The sequence below is a fragment of the Artibeus jamaicensis genome, unplaced genomic scaffold (assembly GCF_021234435.1).
Source record: "Artibeus jamaicensis isolate MK-2021 breed Jamaican fruit bat unplaced genomic scaffold, CSHL_Jam_final contig_480, whole genome shotgun sequence".
NCBI lineage: Eukaryota > Metazoa > Chordata > Mammalia > Chiroptera > Phyllostomidae > Artibeus > Artibeus jamaicensis.
Genome location: NW_026521856.1, coordinates 23,462 through 37,148, shown reverse-complemented (window position 1 = coordinate 37,148; position 13,687 = coordinate 23,462).

Genomic DNA, 13,687 nt, shown 5'->3' with positions numbered 1-13,687 from the left:
AAGAAATAACGCCTAGACTTCTTAAACTATTCTCAGAAATTCAAGAGGAGGTAAAACCCCCAACCTCATTTTATGAGGCCAGCATTATCTTAATTTCAACACCAGACAAAGACACTACAAAGAAAGAATATTATAAGCCAATATCCTTCAAGAACATAGACGCTAAAATCCTCAACAAAATATTCGCAAACCAGATCCAGCAGTACATTCGAAAGATCACACAGCATGATCAAGTAGGCTTTATTCCAGGGGTGTAAGGTGGGTACACAGTCCACAAATCAATAAATGTGATACACCACATAAACAAACTGAAGGATGAAAACCATATGATCATATCAGATCTGCATAGATGCAGAAAAAGCATTTGATAAAACCCAACAGTGATTTATGATAGAAGGTCTCAACAAATTGAGAATAGAGGGAACATACCTCAGTGTAAAGGCCAAATATGACAAACCCACAGCTGACATCGTACTCAATGAGCAAAAGCTAAAATTGTGTCCCTTAAGATCAGGAACAAGTCAGGCATGTCTGTTTTCACCACTCTTATACTGGAAGGCCTAGTCATGGCAATCAGACAAGAAGAAGAAATAAAAGGCATCCAAATTCAAGTGGAGGAAGTAACACTGTAATTATTACTATTCGCAGTTCATTATTCACCGATCACATGATGTGGTACATAGAAAACCCTAAAGACTCTACCAAAAAGCTACTAGAGCTAAGAAATGAATTCAGCAAAGTAGCAGAATACAAAATTAATATTCAGAAATCAGTGGCATTTCTATATACCAATAACGAACTACCAGGAAGGGAACCTAACAAAACGATCTCATTTACTCTTGCAACAAGAAAAATAAACTACCTAGAAATACATTTAACCAAGGAGGTAAAAGACCTGTACTTGGAAAACTATAAGACACTGAGGAAAGAAACTCAGGAAGATACAAACAAATGGAAGCAGATACTGTGCTCATGGGCTGGAAGAAGTAACATCTTATTAAAATGTCTATACTCCCCAAAGTAATCTATACAATTAAAGCAACACCAATTAAAATGCCCGTGGCATGTTTCACAGATCTAGAACAAATATTTCTAATATGTACATAGAGCCAAAAACCTACCAAACCCCACATAGCCTCAGCAATCTTGAGACAGAAAAGCCAAATTGCAGGAATCACAATACCTGTTATCAAACTATATTACAAGGCCACTGTAATCAAACAACCTTGTACTGGCATAAGAACAGGGAAAAAAATCAATGCGACATAAAACAGAACCCAGAAATCAACCAATGCCTAGATGGTCAATCAATATTTGACAAAGGGCACAAGAGCATACAATGAAGTAAGGACAGTTTTTAAATAAATGGTGTTGGGCAAATTAAATAGGTACATGCAAAAAAATGAAGTTAGATTACCAACTTACACCATACACAAGAATAAACTCAAAATAGATAAGAGACTTCAATGTAGGTAACGAAACCATAAAAAATCTTAGAAAAATAAACATAGGCAGCAAAATCTCAAATATCTATTGTAGCAATATTTTTGATGATACGTCTGTCTCCTAGAGCAAGGGAAATACAAGAAAAAATAAACTTAAAAGATAAAAAATATGACTTCATCAAAGTAAAAATCTTATCCACATCAAAAAAAAATCATCAACAAAATGAAAAGGGAACCCACTGTATGGAAAAGCATATTTGCCAATGAAACATCTGACAAGAGATTAATTTTCAAAATATATAAAGAACTTATACAGTCAACACCCAGAAGACTAACAATCCAATTTAAGAAGGGGTAAAGAACCTGATTAGACTCTTCTCCAAAGAGGACATAGAGATGGCCAATAGACATATGAAAAAGTCCTCAATGTCACTAATCAGCAGAGAGATGCAAATTAAAACCACAATGAGACACCACCTCACACCCACCAGAATGGCTCTCATCAATAGACCAACGAAAAACAAGTGCTGGCGAGGATGTGGAGAAAGGGAACTTCAGTGAACCACTGGAGGGAATGCAGACTGGTGCGGCTGCATTCCCACCAGAATGGAGTTTCCTCAAATGGTATGGAAAACAGTATGTAGTTTCCTCAAAACATTAAAAATGAAACTGCCTTATGATGCTGGGATCCCACTTCTGGGAATATTTCCCAAGAATTCGAAAACACCAGTTGGAAAGACTATACGCATCTCTGTGTTCACAGCAGCATGCTTTCCTGATGTAGACTCCGTCCAGCAGGGTCCATGTGTTGTGGATGCGACGAACGAATTCACACAGACTGCAGAAGTTCTGTGGGGAAAAAGGGACGGACGGCCACTCTCTGAGAGAGAGAGAGAGGGGGTACCCTGACCCCTGCCTGGACTGGCTTTTATTGCCTTCCAGTAGCATTACATCCCAGAAGGTTCTCATTCATTATACTTAGGTTTACTTTAAGTGATTAATTCTTACAGATAATGAAGAAAAATGTTGCAAATGCAAAAGAACAATAAAAGTGATTGATCTGGCTACATTCCATACTCGGAATGCCTTGGCACAGACTTTAGGGAGTTGCTTCAGAGATATACATTACACATTTGCAGTTTTAACTCAGGGTGAGGGAATAAAGCAAGCCTTAAAGCAGCCTAGGTACAATGCCAGTCTGGTTCCCCATGGGAAAGCCGATCTGCGTGCCTGGATCCTGTGTGCCACCTCGCACCTGATTGGTTTTCCTTTCGGGGCTGGGCTACATTCACCATTGCCATGCAGAGCAGTTCACAGTACTTCCCAACAGCCAAGATGTGGAAACAGACCCGGTGCCCATAAGCAGATGAGTGGATAAAAAAAGAAATAAACAGTGGTACATTTACACAATGGAATACTACGCCATCATAAAAAAGAAGAAAATCTAACTTTTTGCAACAGCATGGATGGACCTGGAGAGTATTATGCTCAGTGAATATGCCGGTCAGAGAAAGATAAACACCATATGATCTCACTTATACGTGGAATATAATGAGCACGATAAACTAATGGACAAAACAGAAACAGAGGCAGGGACACGTGGAACAGAGTGACAGCTGTCTCTGGAGAGGCTGGAGGGGGGGGACTGGGTGAATGAAGGTGAAGAGATTAACTGAAGAAGGTGTGTGTATAACCCATAGACACAGACGACAGTGTGGTGATAGTCAGAGGGAAGCAGGGGTCAGGGGCTGAGTGAAAGTGGGCAAAGTGCTGGGGATTGGGGACATCTGTGACAGTGTCAACACTAAAAATAAAGAAAAAATGCATCACATACACTTAGCATACCAAACACCATAACTTAGCCCAGACTACTTAATTAAAATTTTTTTGAAATAAGTTCATGTCTTTTTGGGAAAGGCCAAGTTCCTGTTTCTCGACACCCACAGCAAAACTTGTTTTTGTCCTTTGGAAGTGTTCATGCCAGTGGGTGTGAGGAAGTTCCTCCTGGTCATTTTGATGCTGAGCATCTGTTCCTGCACTGATTATTTGTGTATCTGCTGTGCAGAAATGACCGTTCAAGTCCTTAGTCTCGTCATTTAATTGGTTTTTGTTATTGTTGTTGTGAGTTGTAGGAGTTCCATGTACATTTGAGTTACTAGTCCCCTCTCAGATACATTATTTTAAAATAATGAATTTGGTGAGTTGACTTTTGACTCTGTTGATGGTATCCCTTGATAAACAAGAGGTTTTTTAAATTTTTAATGAAATCCAATTCTTCTTCCACTTCTTTTTTACATGTGCATTGGTGTTATATCCAAAAATATCATTGCCAAATTCAATAGTATGAAACTTTTTTCCTATGTTTTCTCTTAAGTGTATTATAGTTTTCATTCTTACCTTTAAATCTTTGAGTTAATTGTTGTATGTGGTGTGAGGTAAGTAAGGATCCAACTTCATTCTTTCACATCTAGATACCCAGTTTTCTCAGCACCACTTGTTGAAATAAAAATTGTGCTTCCCCCATTAAATTGTCTTGAGCTTGTGTTGTAAATTATCTGACCATGCAGGGAGGAGCTCCTTTCTGGCCCCTTCACTGCACTGGTCTGGGTGCCGGTCCTGATGCCAGCACCATGGACTCTGTGGTGAACGTTCAGTGAGGAAGTGCGAACCTCTGGCTCTTTTCTTCTTTTTCAAGATTGTTTCAGCAATTCTGGGTTCTTTGTGATCCCAAATGAATTTTAGGATGAATAGTTTTATTTCTGAAAAAGGCATCATTAGGATTATGATGGGGATTGCAATGACTCTCTAAATCGCTTTGGAGAGTATTGACATTTTAATAACATTGAATCTCCCAATCCATGAACATGGAACATCTGTCTACATATTTAAGTCTTCTTTAATTTCTTTCAGCAATGTTTTTTTTTTTTCTTAGTTTTCAGTGTGCACAGCATTCACCTCCTTGGTTAAGTTAATTCTTAATTGTTTTATGCTTTTTGATACTATCATGTGTGAAATTGTTTCTTTCATTTCCTTTTGGATTGTTTATCATGAATGTATAGAAACACAACTGATTTTTGTGTGTAGATTTTGTATCTGGCTACTTTGCTGAATTCATTTATTCATTCTAACATTTTTGATAAATATTTATAGTTTTCTACTGACAAGATTGTGTCACATGTGAACAGAGATCATTTTACTTTTTCATTCACAATTTAGATGCCTTATGTTTCTTTTTGTTGTCTTATCACTCTGGCTAGAATTTCTAATACTATTTTGAACAGAAGTGGCAAAAGCAGGCATCCTCGTCTTCCTGAAATTACAGGGAAAGCTCTCTCTGTCACGACTAAGTATATGTCGGCTGTGGACTTTTCATATATGGCTTTTATTATGCTAAGGTAGTTTCCTTCTACTCCTTTTTTTTTAGTGTTTTTTAAAATTACAAAAGTGTTGGATTTTGTCAAATGGTTTTCCTGTATCTATTGAGATGATAATTTGGGATCCTATTAATGGATAATTTTATTTGTAATTGGGTAACCCAATTACAATGTAATTGGGTAACTTTATTCTGTTAATGCTGTATTTAACTTTCATCAGTTTTGTATATATAATACTTTTAACATGCTGCAGGATTCAGTTTGCTAATATTTTGTTGGTTTTTGCATCAATGCTTATAAGGGATATTGATCTCATTCTTGCAGGGTCTTTGTCTAGGTTTGGTATTGGGGCAATGCTAACTTCACAGAATGAGTTAAAGTGTGTTCTCTGCACTTCAGTTCTTTGCAAAAAATATTGAGAAGAATTGATACTCATTCTTTAATGCTTAGTAGAATTCAGCAGCAAAGACATCAGCTCCAGAGTTTTTCTTCGTCAGGAAATTTTTGATTACTGATTCATCTTCTTACTAGTCACAGGTCTACTGAGACTGTCTACTTCGTGTTGACACGGTCCCGATAGGTGCTGTGTCTCTAGGAGTCTGTCCATTCCATCACGGGACCGAGCTGTTGGTCATGCGATTGCTCACAGGACTCTCTTTCCATCCTTTCTGCTTTGTAACATCAGAAGTGGTGTCCCCTCCTCAGGTCTGACTTTAGTAACTGGATCTGCTCTCGTTTCCTTAGTCACATACACAACTCTGTTAATCTTTCCAAAGAACCAGTGTTTGGTTTTGTTTCTTTTCACTGTTGTTCTATTCTCTGTTTTATTTACTCTGGTCTAATCTTTGCTACTTCCTTTCATCTACTGGCTTTGGGTTTATTTCTCCTTTTGCTGGTTCCTGAAGTTGTAGAGTAAGTGACTAATTTGAGGTTTTCCTTCTTTTTTTTAAATTAGCATTTACAGCTATAAGTTTCCCCTTAGCAGGGACTTCCTGCACCCCAGTAGAGTGTTAGGGTGGACTGAGATTTGTAGGAAGCATGAAACGAGAACGCATAGGGGCGAAGAAGGCCCAGGGCGGAGTGACTGAGGGAAAGGCCTCCTGTCTGTGCCCCTGCCTGTGGCTGATTTAATGAGGTGGCTCCAGGGTCCGGTGTTTGTTGCTCAGAAGGCTCCTTACCTTCCTAGTTCTGATTCATACCCAACACCATGAGAGGAAGGGCTATAAACTGGTGCTCCTAGTTTTCCACCAACTTCTACCTTTCTTGTCATGGATCTTTCCTCTTTCAGATCCTCCACACCTCATCTAGGATTCACCTGGGAGAGACTGTCTTCATCTTGCTGCCTCAATTCCAAGGGTGAGAGTGTCTGAGCCCTTCAAAGCCCAAGACCCCTATTCTGCTGGGGCCACATGCTGAGTTGGGAGGGAGACCTTGCCACTGTTAGTCAGTCACACACAGGGGTTGGGAACTAACCAGCAGGGCAGCTCAGGTGTGCAGCCTGTGCCTACAGAAGCCCAGGAACCAGGAAGGATGAGGCTGGGAAGAGAGGAAGCTGGAGCAGTGCTGGGTGACACTGAATAATGTCCAGCAGGGGGCGAGGGGAGGCGGTGCCAGGATCCCAGAAGAAAAGCTGTTCTGTGGGACAATGGACAGTGTTGGCAGCCCTCAGGGAACCCAGACAAGGGGAAATAGAGAGCAAAGGCTGCATGAGGTGGAACGGAGGCGCAGGGGGTGCACTGGGGCCTGTGGGAATGAGATGAGAATGTGCGAGTGTGTGGGAGGGTGAGGGCGGGTTCCCGGAGCTCCGGACCCAGAACAAATTGCCCTGACTGGCCCTGCTGCATCCCTGAGGTCTGCAGGGAAGGTGGCAGGGGATTTGGAGGGGGTGTGCAGGGGGGTGGGGAGAAAATACAGACAACTGTAACTGAACAACAATGGAATAATTTTAAAAATAAATTAAATGAAAGCTACTATTTCAAAACCTGAAGAAAAAAAAGAAATAAAGGGACAGAGTCAAAGCGGGGTCAACTGGAGTCCCTTCTACGGGACACAGAGGAGGGAACTGTTTATTGGTGAGGTCAGGGTGTCCATACTGAACCGGCTTTGAAGCAGAGTGTGAGGAAGACAAACCGAAATACTAGGTATATTTTATTTTTAAGAACATTTGCTGCTCCTTCTTGGTACAGTGATATCACAAGCAGCCAAGTCATCCTTTCCTTACGACAACCTACCAGGCAGTCTTCCGTGGCCTGGGGCAGCTGTGCTGACCCCGGGGCCTGCTTCCAACTCCCTTGGCACACGCTATCCTGCTTCGCTCTCCAGGCAACAGTTCCATAAGCACCTGCAGGTGGAGGAGCCAGAAACACAGGAGGATGAGGGGAGAGGGGGCAGGGCGATGCTACCACGCCCCTCCATCCCACCCAGCCCACCCCCAGCCTGCAACAGGGCAGGAGGGAAAAGGCCTGAGAGGGGTCTTAGGCATAAGGATGGGGGCAACCCCTCCTGAGCAGGAGGTGAGGTAGCACACCTGCTTGAAGAAACCAGACTCATGGAAGTGACATCCTTTCAGCTCTGACACTTTAAACGAGCTTCCCGACTGGGCTCCCCCCTCCCACACTCACTGCCCCAGAGCCTCCGGCCACAGTCCCAGGTCCTCCCTGTCACACCATCTGGGCCGCTGCAGAAAGTGGCTGTGGCTGCGAGTTTTTGTACCTACTCTTTTGTCCTCCTTGTCTCCTTAGTAAATAAAACCACTAGGGAAAATAAAAGGTGGGAAGACATAGCCAGCAAACAGTCAACAAAGTCTGTTCAACCCTAAGTTCTGGTCCAAATGGCACCTTCTCTCCAGATTTTCCCGTAGCCTGCGGGCTGCCCTGGCCCGGCTCCCCCAGGAGTTCCTTTAAACTGCGCATGTGTGAAACTGATCACACGCGGGAGGGGGAGGGGCGGACACATCCCCCTTTCTGATGAGATAAGAGAGGTGGGAATGTAAAACACACATTTCATAAACCTTGGAGTTTCTTCTCATGTTCCAGCACATGGTTCATTTTATGTGTTGGTTCACTCACTTCCTAATGCACAAACACTCACTAAGCACTGTGGTAAAAGCGCTCAGTGGAAACAGAAGACAGTAGGTATTTGCCTCGAGCAGTGAACTTGGAGAGGATGAAATACATGAAATGCTCTCACCTCCCTGATTCCCAGATGGGACCGAGAACGGAGCAGGTCCCCAGGGACTCAGACGGAGAGAACAGCCATGTGCCAGGTCACCGTCACCTCTGTGCAGACACACTCCCTGCCAAGAGCAGCAGGTAGAGGCTGCCACATTTCATATTAAAAATTACATCATTAATGCCTCTAGGAACACAGCCTCCACCCCCATCGGTCTCTGGAGGTTGTGACGACTTTCACTGATCAGGGGACACTCCACACCTTCCGAGTCAGGTCTCCCCACAGCCGTGCTTGAGAGTGAGGAGATGCATTAACCTGCGAACTAGGAAGCTTTCTCACACCAAGCTTTAAGGAAGCTTCAAGACACTATGTCCATATTTCTAGCAATGCGGCAGGACAAATGGAGGTATATTCAAGACGTAACATTGGCAGGGAAGAGAGAGACCTGACTGTGCAAAAGCGGAAGAAATACGAGGAAGCTTCCTGGAGGAGGTGACGTGTGAGCCCAGACTGTCCCAGGAGGACAGTGGAGGGAGGGCGTCAGAGAGAACACCCTCCGTTCCCAGCTCCTCTGTCCCGGCGGGGCCTCTGCTCAGGCCTCTCCCCAGTGAGATTCCGCTCCTCCCTGAGACCCCAGGAGGAACAGCCCCTCCTGGGAAGACCCCGTGCTCTCCCCTCAGCACAACCACGCCTGTCTGAAGGTCACTGAGTCACCCTTGGCATTGACTCACAATATATATCTCTATGTACGTGTGTGTATGTGTGTGCATTTACTCACTAACTTCTTTTCCTTGTGAAAGGTCTTTCTTATTCAGTACTAGACAGGACTTGAGGGAAATCCTTGCCATTCACAGGTGGGAACACGGAGACCTAGAGAGTTCCTGTGACCTGCCTGTGGTCCCCTAACTCGCTGTTAGAAGACACGGTGATTAGAAACCCAGCCCGAGGTGGGAGCTTGAGGGCGGAGAGCCGGAACCTTATACCCTGAGTGGAAGGCACACAGGTCTCAATAAATGCAAGACAGAGACACAGCAGGAGCTGGACACACACGGAGCGGGCTGACCGGACCGCTGGGCGCCAGGTCAGCACTCTCAAGCCCTCGGGTCTGGGGGCGGGGACAGGGTTTGAGTTGGGTGAGAGCCATCAGGAGCCCAGGAGGGACAGGAGACTCGTGGACCCTCGACATTGCTCTGCTCAGGCTGGAGGCCGCTTGGGGACCTGAGCGGTTCTGCGGGTTGGGACATCCAGCCCCGGGAGTAGTGTCCGTGCTGGGACTGAGACATGGGGGTCTGGAGGTGACCGCGCTGGGACGGTTCTTTGCAGAGGACTGGAAAGGACAGACGTGGCTCAGGGGGTTGGCACGGGTTCGGGGACCAGGGTGCAGACACAACTGCGAGCTGGACGGAGGCTGAGTCCTGCAGCGCCTGGTGAGGGTGGGTGATCAGCCCAGAGAAAGGGGCAGCCCGAAGTCTGTCTCCTGGAGCACAAAGGCGTATCTGGGGCTGGGACTGAAGCGGGAGGGAGCTAGTCCAAGGCCCAGACTGGGGCCGGGCACGAAGTAAGGTGAGAGAGCCAGGAGTCTGTCAGCTCTGGTACCGGGCTGGAGGTGGGTGAGGGAGCGAGGAGACGGTGACCTCCCGGTGTGTGCGGGGAGACGGGGCTGGTGGTGCGGCCTCTGTAGCAGGTGCTGCGAGGAGACACACTGGGGAGACAATGTGGGGGACAGTTGGGTTTCAGACCCTGGAGGGACCCTGGTGCACCCTCTGATGGGCAGTCACAGTGAAGCTCTGGGGCTGAGGAGAAGGTTCTGGACGAGATGAGATCGTCCAGGGAAGGAGAACCAAGGAGACAGAGCAAAGGACTGAGTCCTAGGAATGTGAACAAGTGTGACTGACGTTGGCGAAAAGAAGGCTCCAGAACCTAAGAGAGGGTGTTAGGAGAATCTGGGCAGGGAAGTGGCAGAGGAGGTTGTTAGGTTAGGTTAGGGTTAAATTAGCAGGGAGGACGAGGCAGGCACCAGACTGTCTCAGCAAGGGAGATAAAAAAGTAAAAAAAAAAAAAAAAAAAAAAAAAAAGTACAACCCGCCCATGTATGACCTTGTCTTTGCATGGCCTTGTCTTTGCAGAAAAGTATCCATTGTAGTAAGCAGAGATGTGAGTGTGTCCTCTCAAAATAGCCAATTGCTAACAGCTACGTCTGCTTCTGTATTTGCTGCTTGCTTGCTTGCTTGCTCACCCCAATAAAAACCCCAGGCTGTAAGCGCCAGGCACGACTCTCATCTGCAGCCAATTTGGCACCCGAGTCTCCGGAGGCACCCCGAGAGTTCGCCCCTGCGCAGGTAAAACTTTGAAACTTTGGCCAATAATGTTCCATCTTAAACTCCTGAAAGCTTCCGACATTTGCTCGCATTGGGGTATGTTACATTTGGAGGCCCCAGCGAGATCTCCCTGGGAGGAGTGTCTGGTCGGCAGCCGGAGGGACTGGCTGAGTACCGCGGTTTCGGTATTGGTATTTGGCAGCAGCAGTACCCTGAGGCGGAGAGGTGGGACGCCGCCTTGAGCACCCGCTCAGGGGCCCGACAGGGCCGGGACGCCGGTGCCAGGTTTTGGTATTTGGATGTTACCGGTCACAATTAGGTATTACCTACGGGTATTACTTCGGTTTGCGCAGCGTTCAGGGTTCCTGGCGCAAGCTGTGTGTGGATTGTTACCGCGGTGTCTGTGCCGGCGTTGGTCTTTGTTTTCGTGTCTGGTTTTGTTTCTATGACTAGTGTGTGATTCCTGTTTCTGAGCTCCCGAAGGTCTTACAGGCATCGGACATGGGGCAGAGCGGGTCGGTGTCGAGGCCGAGCTCACCCCTTGACTGCTCACTCACCAGCTTCTCGGACTTCAGCGGCGTGCAAATGGCTACGGAGGGCCACCACCTGATCCAGAGTTTCTCCGAACGCTAAGCCAGTTAGAGTGGCCTACATTCAATGTGGGGTGGCCCACGGAAGGGACGTTTGACCTGCCCATATTGTTTGCAGTCCGAGCCACTGTGTCCAGGGTGCCCCACCCTGACCAGTACCTGTATATAGATATCTGGGTCGACACAGCCACCGAGCGGCCTGGGTACATCAGGAAATGCATGCAGGGAACAGGCGGGGAGGGGGAAGGAGGGCTGTCTGCCTGGCTGCAGGGGGAGGGAGTGTGCAGGGAGGACAGCAAGAATCAGGCAATAAGACGGCTTCTGGGCAGCCACCCCTGGCAGCCACATCTGGTAGACAGAGGTTATACCCCGTCTTGACCGGGCCGCCGGAGGACCCTGTCGACCCAGAGAATGCCCCCCCCCCCACCTTGTCATCAGAAGGAGGAGCCCGATACTATGGGCAGAAAGGAAAACGAGCCCCTCAGCCCTCCGCATACTCCGAGCGGCGTTCGGAGAGAAAGGGGAAACGCCCCCTGTCGGGCCGCCGTTTTGCCAACTCAGGGAGGCGCCTCCTATGCCGGAGGCTCCCCGGGCACCCCCGCGGTTAATTTATGTCCCCTTCTCTACTAGTGATTTATATCATTGGAAACATCAGAACCCACTGTTTTCTGAGAAACCTCAGGGGTTAATCTCCCTCCTCGAAACCATCTTCAGGACCCACCAGCCCACTTGGGATGATTGCCAACAAATTTTACAGACTCTGTTTACCTCGGAAGAAAGGGATAGGATAGTCCGGGAAGCAGCGAAAGCAGTGCTGGGGAGGGAGGGAGACGCGGAGGTGGGGAGAAGAGAATTAGAGGCCATCTTACTAACCCAGCCGCCTGCATGGGACCCTAACACCCCTGGGGGAAGGGACTCGCTACTCCAATACCTCGGGCTCTATTGAGAGGATTACAGGCAGCTGCCAGGAGGCCCACTAATTTCAGTAAAGTTAGTGAAGTAATTCAAGGCAAGGAAGAGTCCCCCGCTGCGTTCCTAGAAAGACTCATGGAAGAGTACAGGGTTTACACCCCGTTAGATCCTGAGGCGGAAGAGAATAGGAGGCTCGTCAACATAGCATTTGTGACACAGGCAGCCTCAGATATAAGGAAAAAGTTACAAAAGATAGAGGGTTTTGAGGAAGAGAATAGGAGCAAACTTTTGGAAATTGCTCAGAAGGTGTACATTAACCGGGATGACCTGGAGGTGGGGCGAGCAAAGGAGATAGCACAGATCTTGATGGCCGTGTAGGAGTCCTCAGCCAAAAGAGAAGGGGGGCAGCAGAGGGGGCGGGGGCGCCCACTGGACAAAGATCAGTGTGCGTTTTGCAAAGAGAAAGGACACTGGAAGCAGGACTGCCCAAAACTGAAAGCTGCCAATCAAAGGCGGCGGCAGCAAGGCCCGGAGGTCATGATCCAGACTCTGGACTGGCGGGGCCAGGGCTCTATCTCTGTTGGCTCCCAAGAGCCCATGGTCACCTTGAATGTTGAAGGAAAGCCTGTAAATTTCCTGGTCGACACGGGAGCCGCCTTCTCCGTTTTAAAGCAGCAGCAGGGACAAATTCCGAGGGCTACCACCAAAATAGTTGGGGCAACAGGAAAGGCGGAAGCTTACCCATGGGCCACCGCCAGGATCACTGATCTAGGGAAAGGGACCATCACTCATTCATTCCTCGTGATCCCGGATTGTCCATATCCACTATTGGGAAGGGACGCGCTGCAGAAGTTTCAGGCCACTATTACCTTTAAGCCAGAAGGAGGTGCCTCGAGTGACCAAGAAGACACTAGGGTGAGCCTAGAAGTGACTGTCCCCTTGTCTGAGGAATACCTCCTAACCGCAGCCCCAGAGAAGGAGGGAATAGGCCTCGGGGTGCCAGAAGATTTACAGGCCCCAGTGCCTGGGGTCTGGGCAGAAACTAACCCCCCGGGGCTAGCCACACACCAGCCTCCTGTCCTAGTGCAACTCCTCAGCACGGCAACCCCTGTTAGGATCAGACAATACCCAGTGCCAGCGCGGGCACCACAGGGGACTGCGCGCCACCTGCAACATCTACTTAAGGCAGGCAGTTTGCGGAACTGCCAGTCGGCCTGGAACACCCCCCTTTTGCCCATTCAAAAGCCGGGAACCCAGGACTATCCACCAGTTCAGGACTTGCGAGAGGTAAACCTCAGGGTAGAGACTATACACCTGACGGTGCCAAACCCGTCCACCCTGCTCAGTTCTTTACCTCCTTTTTACACCTACTTTATGGTGTTAGACCTAAAGGACGCCTTTTTCTGCATACCCTTAGCCCCACAAAGTCAAGAAATATTTGCCTTTGAATGGAATGACCCAGAAAATGGACTAGTAGGGCAATATACATGGACAAGGCTACTACAAGGGTTTAAGAATTCCCCCACCATTTTTAACGAAGCATTAAGCAAAGATTTACAGGCCTACTGAGTAACCCATCCAGCAGTGACCCTGCTCCAGTATGTGGATGACCTCCTGATTGCAGCAGAAGGGGCCGAGGACTGCAAGGCTGCCACCATAGATCTGCTCCAAGACCTGGAGCAGAAGGGATACAGAGTGTCCGCAAAGAAGGCCCAGATTGTGACACAAACTGTAAGTTACCTGGGGTACACCCTGCAGGGGGGCCAGAGAGCATTACCCAGCCAACGCATTCAGACGGTCCTACAAATACCAGAGCCAACAACCAAAAGGCAAGTACGGGAGTTCCTTGGGGCAGTGGGGTATTGCAGACTATGGAT